A 17901-nucleotide genomic window follows, 5' to 3' on the forward strand; every position below is an offset into this window, starting at 1 on the left:
AGATGATACTAAGGAAAAGGAAAGAAATGTACTTATCACCTGACATATGTAAATGTAACCTCACTGTATATCACATCTAAAACATCAATAAAGTAATTTTTTAAAGCTATGTATAATGGGGAATGGTAATACTCAGCACTGTGGAGGCAGAAGCAAGGGGACTGCAAGTTCAAAGCCATCTCTACAGTAAAATTTTTTGTCTCAAAAAAACAAAAAAAGGATATGGATGTTACAGGTCTTGATAGACCATGTGAGGTTCTGGGTTAGATCTCTAGCACAAAACAAAACAAAACAACAACAACAAGAACTAGTCTTTGTATAATTAATTTACAGTGATAATTACTGAAAGAAATGGCCTATATAGGGCTGGGAAGGTGGCTCAGTGGTAGAGCGCTTGCCTTGCATGCATGAGGCCCTGGTTTCGATTCCTCAGCACCACATAAGCAAAAAGAAAAAAAACCCGGAAGTGGCACTGTGGCTCAAGTGGTAGAGTGCTAGCCTTGAGCTGAAGAGCTGAGGGACAGCGCCCAGGCCCAGAGTTCAGGCCCCACGACTGGACCCAAAAATAAATAAATTAATTAAAATGCCAAAAAATATTAAAAAAAAAGAAATGGCCTATATAAATAAAAACCAAGAAAGAAACCAACTAAAATGGTGCACAATAGAATCTGGCAGGGGGGAAAACTACAAAGGAAACATCACATCTGCAAAATCTGGTTTCAAGAAACATTAGTATGTATAAAAATCTTCAATATATAATTAATTTTTTAAAAAAGTTTTTAATTCCTCCTAAAACCTCTAGACCAAATTTTTTTTTCACTGAAGAATTCTGTCAGGTGATTTTGACACAGTAAATAATTTTACAATAAATGATGTCCTAGGAGTTGGCACTTGTAGTTATAAAATGTGGCATGGGAAAATTGGGAGGGAGCAGAGGAAGGGGTGATATTGTCCAAAAGAAATGGACTCATTAATTGCCTTATGAAATTGTAACCATTCTGTACATCAACTATATAATTATAAAAATATTTTTAAATATGCCAAGTTAAAAAAAAAACCTCATAGGTCTAAACATAACCCACAAACTACAACACTTTAAATGAAAGCACATGAAACTTCATGTATTTGTGTTGCTTTGAAAATGACCTCTGTGTACACTTTAGTGGGGTTTTTTGTTTGTGGTTTTAGTTTTGTCTTTGGATTGTTGTTCTTCATCACTGATGTCATGAAGCTTGGACTCAGCCTGGGTGCTGTCACTGAGCTCTTTAGTTCGAGGATAGTGGTCTACCATTTTGAGCCACATCTCTAATTTCAGGTTTTGAGGACTGTTCATGAGTGCGCCACTAGCACCCGGCTACACTTCGGATTTTATTATTTTTTGTCGGTTGTGGGCCTTGAACTTTGGGCTTGGGTGTTGTCTCTTCAAAATTCTACCACTAGAAACAGGGTCAATTCCGGTCTTCTGAAGATTATAGTCTTACGGACTTTCTTGCTGGCCAATACTAATACTGTGTCTTTGAGAAATCATTAACGACAGCCCGAGATTTCTATAGGTAACAAAGGCCTGGATATTTTTTCATGACAAGTTGATTAAAGACAAAGCATTGGGGAAGCTTTACAGATATTTAAGAAAAGGACACAAAACACCATCTCTAGAAAGATGGCTTACATTTACATTTTCATTCTAAGAAGGCACCCTCTAAAACTTCCTTTCTATTCATAAAGTACAAGTAATTCCATCAAAAGATAGCAGCAGCACATAAATAGTCTGCAATATGATACAAAAACAGCAAAGATGTAAGCCATAACATATTATGTAAAGAACTGAAAATATTCAAACAAGACCAAGAAAAATGATCCCATTTACACTATGTATCTCCTATAAGCTTACTTATAGTACAGCATTATATGGGCCAACCTTGTCTATCTGCTTGTTTTCATTGCCAATTAGGCAGAAAATAGCCACAAGTGAAGGTGTGATACAAGAGGTAGACCTCAAGCCTTTAACAAAAAGCCAAGTAAGAAAAGCAAGTTCCTGACTTCAAACCCCAGTACTAGCACAAAAAATAAAATAAAACTATTATTATCTCGATGAAAATAATAGGGAAGGTAGTGCCATTACATCAGCATTTTAGAGCTTAAATATAAATAAATTGATGTTATTTAAATGAAATTATGAATGTATATGGAGGAAACAGAGATTATGTTTTCTAACTGTGGAGTCAGGGAGGAACTTTAAAGCAAAATGTAAATATCAGAAACAAGAAAAAAAGATGGACTAATTTTGGCATAAAATAGTATGTTGGTATATATCACTAACAAAAACTAGAATAACATATTTGAAAAAAAATAATCTGCAACATATTTGATAGGTAATATATGTTGTAAAAATATTTTTAAGCTTTCAGATGCAGAGTGGTAGCTCAACAAAATGAAGCTGGAAATTGAAATATAACAGGGGAAAGTAAAGGGGAGGAGTGTAAATGAATGAAGAGTGGGTAGTAATGGCAGTATGCAGTGATAATATTCAATGCATATCCTATGAAATGAGGAAAGTTGAAGAAATGGCTTGGGTTGGTGAGAGGGAGGTGGTAGAATGATGATAGGATTGATATTGAGTAAGATACTTTGTACTTATAAACTGGTACATTGACAGATAAACCCTTTGTACAACTACTTGAAGATAATCAAAATATAAAAAACAAAAAAAATTTAGCTGGGTGCCAGTGGCTACAACTGTAACTCTAGCTTCTTAGGAGGATTTGAGTATTGAAGCCAATCTGGGCAGGAAAATCCATGAGATTTTCACCTCTAATTAATCACCAAAATGTCAGAAATAAAAGTTCTGGCTCAAGTGGTAGAGCACTAGCCCCAAGCAAAAAGAGTTCAAAAATAGTGCCCAGACCCCATTGTTCAAGCCCTGTACCAACAGACACACACACACACACACACACACACACACACACACACACACACACACACACACACACACACACACACACACAAATGTCTCAAAACTCACTAAAAAGAAATCTTCCTAGGCTGGTAGTAGTGACTCACACCTCTAATCCGAGCTACTCAGCTTGATATCTGAGGCACTTAGTTCAAAGACAATCCAAGCAAGAAGATCCTTGAGCCTTATATGTAAATAAATAATAAAAAACCAGAAGAGGGGCTGTGGCAATACACAATACAGGCACAAAAGGCAAAACAAAACTTGTTTCAGTCAAATAACATCATATATTATACTCAGAGTAATATAAATTGTCAAAAAGACCTTTTGAAAATATATACAAAAAGCACTAAAAGTACTAGTACCCTTTAACCCACTGGCTGTAACAAAACAATAAAAGAGAGGCAATTGATAAGCTAAGATGATGTTTACCATGCTAATTCATAACTTAAAAAGTGAAGAAACATATAAACTAGCTAGTAGGTGATTGAATAATACAATACTTTTTATCATGACATTCAGACATACAATGTTAGTCTACGTATATATTTATGTAGATAGATGATAAATAGCTAGATAGGTAGATATATGAGCAGAAATATATTTGCTGCTAATTATTCAATATTAAAAGCCTCCACAAGCATTTATATATTCCTATTCTAAGTTCTTGTCTCCTGCCTCAACATAAAAGGAAAATAAACATCCATAACTAGCATTTTACTTTTACAGGAACTGAGCACAATCTTCTCAAACAGGTCACTCCATCTTTCACCACACAGTCAAGCCCTCTACTTTTTAAATTTACATATCTCCTTTTTAAATTTGAGGCTAGAATTCTTACACTTCTCCCCCCTCCTCTCTCGTGACAACTAAAAGTGTAAATGGTCATCATGTTTTTTAAATACGCTCATTGAAGCCAGGACCCAATCACCTTCTTAGTCTTACTTTATTTCCATTCTTTTTGTTGTTGTTGTTGGTCATGGGGCTTGGATGCTGTCCCTCAGCTCTTCAGTTCAAGGTTAGCACTCTTAACACTTGATGCACAGTGCCACTTCCAGTTTTCTGAGTGGTTTATTGGAGATAAGAGTCTTATGGCCTTTCCTGCCTGGGTTGGCTTTGAACCGTGATCCTCAGATCTCAGCCTCCTGAGTAACTAGGATTACAGGTGTGAGCCACCAGTGCCCAGCCTCACTTTATTTCCAAAAGAAAGCGTCCAGCTCTCAAAGCAGAGCCTTATACAAAACATGTACCAAATAAATTTATTCCATTAACATTTTCTATGTACTTACTGCATGACAGCAGGACAATACAATACTGTGTTTGGATCTCAAAAATCATGAAATATGTTCATGTATAAATATGACTAGTGCTTGGGAAAATTGGGAAGTGGAGTAGAAGTATCAATAGGTTATTGATATATTATTATCCTCACAATAGTATGTATATTAGCTCAAATTCCCAAAAATAGCTCAACAATGTCTTATGCATGTTTTAAATATTTGATAACAATATGTCTATATAAATATATCAAGTATCAATAGATATTTGGGAATAAGAGAGGTAAAATAGAGAAAAAAGGCTTTGATTAACCTAGACATAAACAATAAACAAGTACTACTATACTGAAGCCTGTATCTTGAGAGGTGGAGATTAACACTGTCAAATTCAGATTCACCATACATCTTCCAAGAATACAATTCTGAAGATATATAAGCAAAAGTTATGGTTATAGTTTGGAAAGAATCCAATGATAGATCTGAAGTTTGTCTTCCTTTCTTAGGGAAATAGAAATGTAAGAGGAAGATATCAAAACATTCCCAACACAACAGTTGATTTCCTCCTGGTATCATTTAGTGCATTTTTAATCTAACTTGACTCATTTTCTAAATTGTTACAGTTCCTCAAACTATGGTGCAGAATGACAATATGAAAAGAATGCAAATGCAGTGAGACAAAGGTAATCTCTACAAATTAGTTCATTTAAACTTGCTTGCTATTTTCTCATTCAAAAATGCTATACTGATGCATTTCACTCAAAGTGGATTTCACTCAGTATTCTTTTGCTTGCTTGCATTTTGAGTTCTGCTGCCTACTTTGTTAGCATAGGGTTGAGTAAGGGCAGTTCATGCTGCAAAACACAAGAAAAAAAACAGAATGTCTGTAATCTTAATGCAAAATGTTGCCATCTATTGTTATAGGAAATGATATTGAAATTTCAAAACCTAAATGAGTAAGATGAATCAGTAACTGAATAGAATTTGTCACATAATGTTTCCAATGGGAATAATAAAACAGTACAATCATCAAGGCATTTTTAAAAAGAAAAGAAAAGGTAGGCATGGTGATTCACATCTGCAATCCCTACTCATTAGACTGAGGAAGATCATTGTTCAAGGTCAATATGAGACAAAACTTTACAAGACCCTATTCTCAACCAGAAAGAGTGTAGAGGTGTACACCTATCATCTCAGCTAGGGCACGTAGACACAAACACACACACACACACACACACACACACACATACACACACACACACACACACACACACACACACACACACACACACACACACACACAAAGAACAAGAGGATTACAGCCTATGCTGGCTCATGCCAAAACCAGAGATTTTTATCTCAAAACTCACAAGCACTTCTGTGCTCATAAGAGAGTAATTGAGGGGGCTGGGAAGGTGGCTCAGTGGTAAAGCGCTTGCCTTGCATGCCTGAGGCCCTGGGTTCGATTCCTCAGCACCACATAAGCAAAAAGAAAAAAATCCGGAAGTGGCACTGTGGCTCAAGTGGTAAAGCGCTAGCCTTGAGCTGAAGAGCTGAGGAACAGCTCCCAGGCCCAGAGTTCAGGCCGCACAACCGGACCAAAAAAAAAAAGAGAGAGTAATTGACTACCATGTCAAAGACTTGATTTCAAATCCTAGTATTTCCAGAGAAAAAATACTTTAAATGATGATAATATAGCAACTTTCAATTGACTATCCTTTGAAAAAGGGGACTTAAAGATAGATATTTGAGGCATCTGAACACTGGTTTTAAGGTGAAAGTTTCCAAGAGTTGGCTGGGAAGGAATTCTGGACATGGGTTCTCTGCAGTTTTTCAGTGCATGAAAATACCATGGCAATTCAGAAAATTTCGGCATGAGCCAAGGAGACCTAGGGTTTCTCCTATTCCATCCTGTAATGTTTTCGGAGTGTCTGCTTTGACTTCGAGGTCTTTGATCCATTTGGAATTGATTCTGGTGTAGGGTGATATATAAGGATCTTGCTTTAGTTTTCTACAAGTAGTTAACCAATTTTGCCAGCAACATTTACTGAAGAGGCTGTCTTTCTTCCATTCTATTTTTTTAGCTCCCTTTTCAAAGATTAGATGGCTATAGGTCTGTAGGTTCATTTCTGGGTTTTCAATTCTATTTTATTGGTCCTGAGGTCTGTTCTTATGCCAATACCAAGCTGTTTTGATTACTATGTCTTTATAGTAGAGTTTGAAATTTAGTATTGATATTCCTCCAGCAGTGTTCTTTCCGTTGAGGAGCGTTTTTGCTATTCGGGGTCTTTTATTGTTCCATATGAATTTTTGGATTGCCTCTTCTATTTCCTTGAAGAAAGCAGGCCAAAATTTTCTGAATAGAGACCTGGAAACACAACAAATCAAAGAAAGTTTGGACAAATGGGATTGCATGAAGTTGCAGAGCTTCTGCATGGCAAAGGACATAGCTAGCAAGATCAATAGAAAGCCCACAGATTGGGAGAAGGTCTTCACTAGCCATACAACAGACAAGGGTCTCATATCTAAAATATACTTGGAACTCAACAAATTAAACCCCCACAACAAATCCTCAAAGAAACAACTGTCCAATAAATAAGTGGGCTAAAGACTTAAAGAGAAACTTCTCTGAAGAAGAAAGAAGGATGGCCAATAGACACATGAAGAAATGCTCAACATCCCTAGCCATAAAAGAAATGCACATCAAACAACATTGAGATACCACCTCACTCCAGTTAGAATGGCAAAAATCAAGAACTCTAACAACAACAGATGCTAGAAGGGATGTGGACAGAAGGGATCCTTACTTCATTGTTGGTGGGAATGTAAACTTGTTCAACCACTTTGGAAAGCAGTATGGAGGTTCCTCAAAAGACTTCACATAGAGCTCCCCTATGATCCAGCAATCCCACTTTTGGGCATTTACCCAAATGTTTACAAACAAGACCACACTAAAGCTACCAGCACAACTATGTTTATTGCAGCATTATTTACCATAGCTCAGATATGGAACCAACCCAGATGTCTCTCAGTAGATGAAAAGATCAAGAAAATGTGGTATATATAAACAATGGAATTCTATGCCTCCATCAGAAAGAATGACATTGCCCCATTTGTTAGGAAATGGAAAAACTTGGGAAAATTATATTAAGTGAAGCAAGCCAGGTACAAAGAAACATAGGTCCCATGGTTTCCCTTATTTGCAATATCTAGTATATATATGAGTCAAGCGGAAAAGGTCAGATAATGTGATGTTAGGAAAATGAACCCTTAGATATGTATTTTAATGTTTTTTTTCTTTCATGCATTTGTTTCTAATGCATTTGTAAGATTATTTCTTTGTTGCTTTGTATGTCCCTCCCCCACAGGATAACCCCTGCTTTCACTATATTTGATGTCAGTATAACTTGTGGAGGAGATGGAGAAAAACAAGTCGTTTAAGGATACAGGTGGACCTGTTGCAACAATGAGAAGTACAAGTTGTCATGTCGAAAATGAGCTTTACAACGTTGGTGTGGGGGTGGGAGGTGGGAGGATTGGGTTGGAGGGTGGGGAGGAGGCTGGGAAGGGATGTGAAGTGTAAACAAAGGAGGAGGCTGCAATGCTTGATAAGAAATGCACGAATTATCCTGCGCATGTAATTGTAACCCCTCTGTACAGTATGTTCACAAAAATAAAAAAAAAATAAAATAAAATACCATGGCAAGGGCACTGAAAACCAGTGAAATAGAAATCTCCCTTTTATTTTACTGCAAGTCTTCAGAAATACAAGAGAAGCCTCATTGGTCTAAAGACTGTAACAAGAGTATTGTTTCATTAGGAGATAATGGTGTTTTTCAGCCACTGTCTTCTTCTAATACATGGAACAGATTTTAGTAAATATTGCGCAATTGATTCTGTACAACTTAAAATTTTGAGGCATGGAGTAAAACCAGATCTTTGGAATCAAGAATCAAAAATAGAGCAGTATAACTTGGCAGAGTTAAAGAGGGAACAAGAAACAAAGGAAGTAAACAAGAACGAATAAGGGAAGGGCTAAGAAAATATTATAAGTAAAAGAATCAACACATTAAAAAACTGAAGCCTATCAAAATACATCGAAGTATCCTATTGACTTGGTCAACCCTTCTACATTTAGTTCTATCCTAGTTATTATGGCTGCTCAGTCTCTGAAAGCTCAGATCTACAATGTTTAGAATTAAGAAGTAAATTGATACAATATAAAAAATAGGAAAGTAGCACATTTTTTTTCATTTGCAACTTATTCACATCCTTCAAATTTAAAATACATAATGGGAAAATACAGTTAAATAATTACCTGGTAGAGCCAATAAAATTTGACTCAGTTTGGGGGAAAAGATTAAGGTGGTTATGGATTTAGAATTTCTTACAATGACATTATGTACAAGACATTATGTCGAAAAATGAATCTTACAACTTTGGCGGGGGTGCGAGAGCACGGGATGGGAGGGCAGGGATGGTAAGGTGGAGGCAACAATGCTTAATAAGAATTGTACTCATGGGCTGAGAAGGTGGCTTAGTGGTAGAGAGCTTGCCTTGCATGCATGAGGCCCTGGGTTTGATTACTCAGCACCACATAAACAAAAAGAATAAAGCCGGAAGTGGTGCTGTGGCTCAAGTGGTAGAGCACTAGCTGTGAGCTGAAGAGCTGAGGGACAGTGCCAGGCCCAGAGTTCAGGCCCCATGACCGGACCACCCACCCAAAAAAAAGAATTGTACTCATTACCTTGCTCATGTAATTGTAACCCCTCTGTATGGTATTTTCACAATAATAAAAACTTATTACTAGTAAGTTTTAGCAATGTTTATCTTACATCTCTAATTTTGATGATCATCAAAAGAAGTCTGACTCTTAAAAGAACTTATGTTCTTATACAAATAGAATATTTATCTGAAAAGTAAAGCTTTCCTTTAAATGCTAATTTCTTCAATTGGCTACTTCATCATGAGATTTGAAGTTTATTGTCTTTCTTCTAGAGTTGATTTTTTGTTATCAGCAGTTATAAGAATAAGTCAAATGCATGATTTCAAAAGAACATCTGGATAGTAGAACATTTGCCTAGCACAAGTGAGAGGTCCTGAGTTTGATCCTCAGTAGCCCAAGAGAAGGTGGAGGAGGAAGATGTAGGCAGAAAGGGTGTAATGGGTGTGCAGAAGGATAAAAAGGAAGAGAAAGCAGAAGTAAAGCATCATATTATTCACTGTGAAACTGGTAGAAAAGCATGACCTTATTCTGTTATTTCTGCTGACACTATAAGCAGGAGGATTCATAGATTTCTCATAAGGAACAAAAGTGCTGAGCCATACCCAGGATTGGAAAAAGCAATTGTTCCTGTTTCCATCATGTTAAATGTTTGTATGTTGGTTACCCTGAGGATAATTTCTTTCAAAATTATCTCTATTTTTCCTGCAATTAACTTCATGTCTACGTATCTATAGGTTTAACTTACCTAGGTTTTAGTTTGATGTGTTTTCTCTCTTGAGTTGAAGAGGTAACTGTGAAGAGTATGGGGCTCTGAAATGGAATTAACTTTGTCCAGAATGTTATCTTGTGCTGTCAAAATAGTTACAATAAATATTTAAAGATCTGTGATGTATCATGCATCATATAGCAAGCAGCTAATGTATTAATGACATACTTCTGGTGTACATTAATGACTGAGATTTCTGATGTACTTATTAGTAAAGTTTTTTAATCTCTCTTGTGTACTTACTTGTAAAGTTTTTTTTACTGTCTTCAAGTATAGCTACATATGCATTTGTCTGACCATATATCATTGCAAGTATGGCTAATTTCTTAGGGTTCCTCATTACATGGTCATTTTATGGTACCTCCAAATTTTTTGGTTGTCAGAGCCAAGGGTGTTTTATTTCCCGTCTAACTGCCATGAATTCCCACAATGATGAAAACTCATTGGGTGGTTAGTTGAGATCCTCAGTAATCCGTGGCTTATATTTACATTTTTCTCTTAAGAAGAATTTTTTATTAATATCAGAACTTAATATTAATATTACAATATAATATAATCATATTATAATAACATTATTAGTATTGAGGCTTTTCTTGGCCATTCCTTGAGGATTTTCCTTGGAAATCTATTGTCTTTTTCTAGGTATAATTGTGTATCCTACCCCCAAGGATTTTGAGATCCAAGGTTTCAGAGATCCAAATTTCAAGCAAATCATTCAGAACTCTGTTTATATTGCCTACTTTTATATTAATTTACAGCACTATGCCTTCAAAATACTTTATAAATTTGCCCATTCTTCTGTCCTCAAGAATTTGGACAGGCTTTTAAACAATATCTTAGAAATCTATTCTCTTGGTGCTTTATGTACTACTTCACTTACCTTATTAGGATCTGTTAACCATAATCTTCTGGTACTATTGCTCTTATCTTTTTTCTAATCTTCTCTGTGGGGTATCATGTATCCCCTGAGGTGAGACCAATTTTAGGCCATATATGGTTCCCTCATCTGTCTCATCTTTCTTCCCAGACATAAGTATTAAGAACTAACTTAGCTAGTTTTCTTGCTCACCTGAATGATTTCTCAGTACAATGTAATTCAATAGTACATCTTACAGATGAATAATCAGAGATGTGTGATCTTAGATTTCCTTTTCTTCTTTCTGTTAAGTCAAATATATGCCTTCCCAGTTCTCCAAACCTCAAAACAATCTGTATAAAAAAATAAGGCATCAAAGGTATATGATAATTGGTTATTATTTTTCATGAAGTTTTTTTTTAATGACTGGTAGACAGGACAGACAGAAATGGCTGCCTTGCTTTTGAAGTTTTTTTTTTTTTTTTAATGACTGGTAGACAGGACAGACAGAAATGGCTGCCTTGCTTTCCCTTCATCTGGTTCACCTAATTCCATTTTGGACATTTTGAGATGTGTTATCACCTCAACCTACAGCTACATTCAGAAATCACTAATCATGGAAGTTATTTTGCTACTCTTATTCTGAATGATTATTCAATTATTTTACTGAATATCAATATAAGTTATGATATGCCACTTTCAAAATAAAGAACAGAAAACAATTATCACTCATACAATGCTATTCATTCATTAATCATTTAACAAATATATTTTGAACAGTTTTGTGGGTTGGGGGACATGGGTATATCTGCTGTACTGGAGCTTGAATTCCAGGCCTGGGTGCTGTCCCTGAGCTATTTTGCTTAAAGCTAAAGCTCTACTACTTGAGCCACTTCTGACTTTTACATAAGTTAATTAGATATAAGGGTCTCACAGGCTTTCCTGCTCAGTCTGGCTTTAAATTGTAATTCTCGGATCTCAGACTCCAGAGTGGCTAGGATTGCAAGAATGAACTATTGGGCCGAGCTGAGAGCTAGAGATATAGTGTTGAGCAAAAACATTATATCTAGTCTTATAAACTGTAAGTCTTCTACAGAAAAGGGTCATTAGACAATTACCACACAAAACAAGTAAAGAATAGCATTAATTCCACAAGGTGCAAAGCAATTGTACTCACCTATTCAAGTCCACAATTGAAGGGCAAGCTGATACAAAAAGTTTTCCCAACAGACAAGGAAAGTTTACAGGAACCCAGGAAGCCTGTGAATAACAACTTCCTTTAGATAGGTAGAGTTGAATATCAGCACTTTCCTGTTTCCTCTAAAGATGCTTTTGGTCTAAACCCTTTATCTCTGAGGAGTTAGGTGAGTCACAAAGGAATGGATTGGTCTCAGAGAGCCTTGTTTCCTAGTAGTGATCAAGAACCCTGAGTATCCCATGTTATAACCTCAGGTGAGGGATGTCTTTTTTATACTGTCCTGGAGCAGCTGGAGGTCTATAGACATAATGAGATAAGACAATATTCAGTAAGCTAGAAGACATTTATCTGCACTTGCTGTTAGCAAGGAAGCTTCTCCCCATAGTTTTCAAAGGTCTAGCCTCTCTAGAGTAGGTTCAGTTTTGGACAAGTGGGTGGAAGAGCCATGAAACCGGAGAATCAGCAGGAATTTTGCCAAAAAGAAATTGCCCATTCACTTTAGGGTGAAAAATGTATTTTAGTAAGACTTAGAAGAGTGTGGCTTCTCATCAGTGGCACAAGCTCAGCAGCATCATGGGACAAGCCACTGATACATGCTGCACTGCAGGAACTCCAAAACATGACAAGAAATGTTACAAATGCTATCATACATCATATCTTTTTTGTAATGTGTACAGAAAAGCTATATGCATATATAGAACCAGTAAGTAGTCTCTCTTGGGGCCAAGTATCAGAATGGGGTTTGCCACATTGACCCCAAGATGGGATGCATCATAATTGCATGGGGTATGGCATGGTAGGGTATGTCTGTAATCTAGGCTATTAAAAAATTAGAGGCAGAAAGAATTACTTGAGCCCAGGAACATAAGCCTAGCCAAATATAACATAAGCCAGACAAACAGCAAACAAAAAAGCATTAGTAGCTCCCCAACTGGCAGGGTAAAGAGGCTTCATGGAGGCAGTACAGGTACCAGTCCTTGTCTTTAATTGTTCCAGTCCAGGGACCACACATGAGAGTAATGAAGCCTTTCGATCTGTGAAGATTTGGCCTGAATTATCACAGCATGTAGCACCTAAAATGCATGACCAGTAATAAAACTGCACCATTATATACATCTAATCCAGATAAGCTTTCAGAGAGCAAAAATATTTTTAAAAATACAGAAAAGAAATTCAAATAAACACATGCTCCACTTTTGTATTCTTATTTATTATCTCAGTAGCAAGTTCATAAATAGATGAGGGAGCCATCTGGGGTAGAAATGATAAAGGAATGAAATAGAAGGAAAAAGTTGTTTTTTCTGACTACATTGCCTTATATTTTGTAACGAAAGATCTTCTCAGTCTATGTACTCTCTCAGAAGTTCGTATACAGAACCTTCTATAGAGGAGAAAGAAGATCAACTGACTTGTCTGGATGGGATCCTTACAGATCCCATTTCTCCTAAGCTGGTGGGTCTTAGGATTCTTGCACTGCATATGGAAAAGTCAGACCCATAAAAATACATACTTATATCTATTTTTTTCCAAAAACTTCCATGTATTTATTACTCAGTTCATTCTTAGAGCAAAGTAAAAGAAAAAGGGAAATCAGACTTTTAATTTAAACTACAAATATTTCTGGGTAGTATTAAATATTTCAGTCTGAATTATGTAGAGCATAAATATTTATGAATTATCTTGATTCTTCTCCAATGTAGGAGTTGTGCATAACTTTGTTATGAGCTTTGTATTTTTTTTCTAAAACCATTGGAAAATGGGCCATGTTTGCTTTTGTTTCTTGAATGACTACACTCACTTCATCCTGACAGTCTTTGTAAAAAGACCTGGTAAACAGCCCTTTTAAATATATACATCATGTTGAACGCATAGAAAAACATATCTATTGAAAGTTAAAAATCCATTGTTGTTCTATGTTAAGCAAATCAAACAAATTTGTCACACAATACCCAGTCTTTATAAATTGGTTCTAAATTGATACACTAAAAAAAATCTAGTGATTTTTCATTGTTTATATGGTGAATTTGTCTAAGTTGTCAAATCCCTTTGATTTCTTTTAATTTTATGTCCAAGACTGGAACTCTAAATCAGTATATTCTGCTTTCGCTCATTGGCTCTACCAACTAATCCAAGCTTCCAACCTCAATTTAATCCCCTTTAAAATAAGAATAACTGATTTAGGAGTTACTCTTTTGCTTACTTCTGTTTTTTTCTATAATGTTAAATAATTTTTGATGCAGTTAAATCATATTTCCATTGTTAAAAATGTTTTAGGATGTTGTTCCATTACATAATCCCTGTACTTGGTTTTCTAGAATGATTCTTAAATAACTCTAGTCATTTTAGTTGGACAGAAAGCTCTACAAACTGAGATTTTAACATATATCAAGTATGACTCTATAATCCACAAATCAAACTAATAGATTGAAAGCCAATAAGAGTCAAATTGTAGGTTACTGTCTAAGAACTTGGAAAAATCACCAGGATTGTTATGATGTTGAAAAGATTACGTTACTGCATTGTTGGTGGGATTGTAAACTTGTTCAACCACTTTGGCAAGTAGTATGGAGGTTCCTCAAAAGACTCCACATAGAGCTCCCCTATGACCCAGCAATCTCACTTTTGGGCATTTAACCAAATGTTTACAAACAAGACCACACTAAAGCTACCAGCACAACTATGTTTATTGCAGCATTATTTACTATAGCTAAGATATGGAACCAACCCAGATGCACCACAGTAGATGAATGGATCAAGAAAATGTGGTATATATACACAATGGAATTCTATGCCTCCAGCAGAAAGAACAACATTGCCCCATTTGTTAGGAAATGGAAAAACTTGGAAAAAAATTATATTATGTGAAGTAAGCCAGGCCCAAAGAAACATAGGTCCCATGGTATCCCTTATTTGCAATACCTAGTATATGTCTGAGTCACGCAGAAAAGGTCGATTAAGGTGATGTTAGGGAAATGAACCCTAAGATATGTATTCAAATGTTTTTTTTCTTTCATGCGATTGTTTCTAACACATTTATAAGATTATTTCTTTGTTGCTTTGTATGTCCCCCTCCCCCATAGTATAACCCCTGCTTTCACTGTATTTGATGTCGGTATAATTTGTGGAGGGAAAGGATAAAAACAAATCATTTAAATAGGGATACAGGTGGACCCATTGCAACAGTGAGATGTACAAGTAATTATGTCGAAAAGGAACTTTACAACTTTGGTGCAGGGGGGTAGCAGGGAGCATTGGGTGGGGGATGGGGGGAGGATGGGAAGGGATGGGAAGGGGAAACAAAGGAGGAGGCTACAATACTTGATAAGAAATGTACTCATTGTCTTGCCCATGTAATTGTATCCCCTCTGTACAGTATTTTCACAGTAAAAAGAAAAGATTAGATGATAAAAATGTATTTCAAGTTGTTTAGCATGATTTGTCTAGGCACCAGAGTTCTGTGAGGGGGAAAAAAGGAAATCTATGTTGAAGTTCACATAGATATATAAAAAGTGCTTCAAGTTTATTAGGCATAAAGCCAATAGGCCCCAAAATAAAGTTTAATTATAAAGCCAAGCTGGATATGAAAAACAATGAGGTAAAGTAGAAAATTCTTGAAGGAAATTAATATATAACTGAAATGGCTTCTGGAGCTTTTAAAAAATTATAACTGGCAGACTAAACTAGAAATCAATCATCTTATAAATATGTTAGAAACAATAGCAAGAAAGAAAAACAATTTAAGTCCTTATCTTGAGGTAAATGCTTGATAAGAAATGTACTCATTACCATGCTCATGTAATTGTAACCCCTCTGGTATGGTATTTTCACAGTAAAAACAAAACTTATTAATAAAAAATCAATCAATTGCCTTTAAATCAAACATTGGTTATTCTTCATCAGAAGTTCTTAAAACATGACTGGTGCATATTGTAGAAGGCATGAAATTTTTGTTTTGCTGTTTTCTGGCCCTTCTATACCATTAGGGATACTGTATTATTCTTTGTGTAATCACCTCAAATCCAGATTACTTTAGAATTATTCAACTTGGAAGTTCCTTTGCTATACTCATATCCTGACACACTCTTTAACTATTCTATACTGAGTATTGATATAGTGAAAAATATTCCAGTGTTAAAATAATAAAACAAATAAGCTACCACTAAATGAGAGCTATTCATTCACAATTCAATTAACAAATTATTTTAGGCAGTTTTATATACATAGCCTCTGCTAAGGGCTAAAGAAACAATGATGACCAAGACAAAGGTTATTTCTAGTCTTGTGAGCTGTAAAGTTTTGTATGGAAAAGAGACACTATGCTGGTAGCTCATGCCTATGGTCCTAGCTACTCAAAGCCTCATGTGGTAGAGAACTAGACATCACACACACACACACACACACACACACACACACACACACACACACACACACACACACACACACACACACACAAACAAACAACCTCAGGGACACTTTTCCAATCCTTAGTTCAAGCCCCAATAATGGTACTAAAGAAAGAAAGAAATAAGAGGCACAAAAAAATATCACACAACCCACATGACTGACATTGTTACACAGCAAGGAAGGAAAAGAAGGTACTCACCTATTCAGATCCACAGTCTAAGAACAAGTTGGTGAAAAAGTGTTCCCAGAAGACCAAACAGGAGACCCAAGAAACTTCCCAATAGCAACCTCTTATGGGTAGGCACAGTTAAGTATCACATCTTCCTTCTTGCTCTGAAGAATGCTATGACTAATTACAGAAAACCTAATGGGTTAGGTGATTCACAAAGGAATAGAATGTTCACAGATACCTTCTATAGTTTTCCAGTAGTGTTATCAAGTACCTTGAATAGGTCTGGGAAGTTGACTCAGTGGTAGAGTGTTTGCCTTGCATGCATGAGTCCCTGGTTTCATCTCATCAGCACCACATAAGCAGAAAAAAGCTGGAAGTGGTGCTGTGGCTCAAGCCACTCAAGCTGAAGAGCTGAAGGACAACACCCAGGCCCAGAGTTCAGGCCCCACAACCAACAACAAATAAAAAAGAAACGTCAGTAGTCCAATGTAATACCTTCAGATCAGAAATATCTTTTTCAGTTATCCTCAACACTGAACAACTCTACAGCCAGGGAATGTGTGGAGGCTGAGCAGGCAGTATTTGAAGGAGGAAGGACCATGCCTCCTGCATCTTTTACAGCAATTATATTCAAAACATAATAAAACTTCAGTAACAAAAAAAGAAATACCTTTTCTCATGATACTTGCATAGCTGGAGGACAGCTACACAAAATCCAACACAAAACATAAGTAAGAAATCCTTTCCTTGTTGTGCTTCACTATCCAGGCTTCTCTAAGGTGAACTCAGTTTTGCCTATTCCCCAGTCGATAGAGAAGCCATGAGTCAGGAGCAAGGGCACGACTTTTGCCAGAAAAAGGACTGCCAGTTTCCTTTAAGGAGAGAGGACAAAATAGGTCAGAGGAAAAGTGTGTTAAGAAATAATGTGAAGTCCCATGGTTTCCCTTATTTGCAATATATAATATATATATGAGTCAAGCAGAAAAGATCAGATAAAGTGATGTTAGGAAAATGAACCCTTAGATATGTATTTTAATGTTTTTTTTCTTTCATGCATGTGTTTCTAACGCATTTATAATATTATTTCCTTGTTGCTTTGTATGTCCCTCCCCCACAGTATAACCCCTGCTTTCACTATATTTGATGTCAGTATAACTTGTGAAGGAGATGGGGAAAAACAAGTCGTTTAAGGATACAGGTGGACCTGTTGCAACAATGAGAAGTACAAATTGTCATGTCGAAAATGAGCTTTACAATGTCGGTGCAGGGGTGGGGGGAGGGGAGGGGAAGAATTGGGAATGGGGGGAGGGGGAGGCTGGGAAGGGATGTGAAGGGTAAACAAAGGAGGAGGCTGCAATGCTTGGTAAGAAATGTGCGCATTATCCTGCCCATGTAATTGTAACCCCTCTGTATAGTATGTTCACAAATAAAATTAAATTAAATTAAAAAAAAAAGAAATAAGGTGAAGACTGGTTTCTCATCAGTGGAATGTGCTTACAGCCATGAAGTACAACCCTGTATAAATGCTGTACTATGGAGGAACCAATAGACA

The 17901-nt window shown here is 36.3% G+C and overlaps 1 long non-coding RNA gene across 15 annotated transcripts in view; it reads right to left on the reverse strand.

Moving 5' to 3' along the window:
* The window catches only part of LOC138831304 (uncharacterized), a 44427-nt gene that overhangs the window by 11368 nt on the left and 15158 nt on the right, over window positions 1–17901 (reverse strand). For 5 of the 15 annotated variants that reach the window (XR_011373220.1, XR_011373226.1, XR_011373221.1 and 2 more), the window contains 7 exons: window positions 17020–17221; window positions 16621–16760; window positions 16377–16526; window positions 11753–11835; window positions 10789–10928; window positions 9699–9802; window positions 3899–6595 (listed from right to left, as the gene is read on the reverse strand). This is a non-coding gene — a long non-coding RNA (uncharacterized lncRNA). The remainder of the gene's footprint in view (window positions 1–3898; window positions 6596–9698; window positions 9803–10788; window positions 10929–11752; window positions 11836–16376; window positions 16527–16620; window positions 16761–17019; window positions 17222–17901) is intronic. The other 10 variants (XR_011373219.1, XR_011373228.1, XR_011373229.1 and 7 more) reach the window with 8 other exon arrangements.

This window comes from Dipodomys merriami, unplaced genomic scaffold (genome assembly GCF_024711535.1).
Source record: "Dipodomys merriami isolate MVZ:Mamm:240054 unplaced genomic scaffold, mDipMer1.0.p SCAF_1912, whole genome shotgun sequence".
Lineage (NCBI taxonomy): Eukaryota > Metazoa > Chordata > Mammalia > Rodentia > Heteromyidae > Dipodomys > Dipodomys merriami.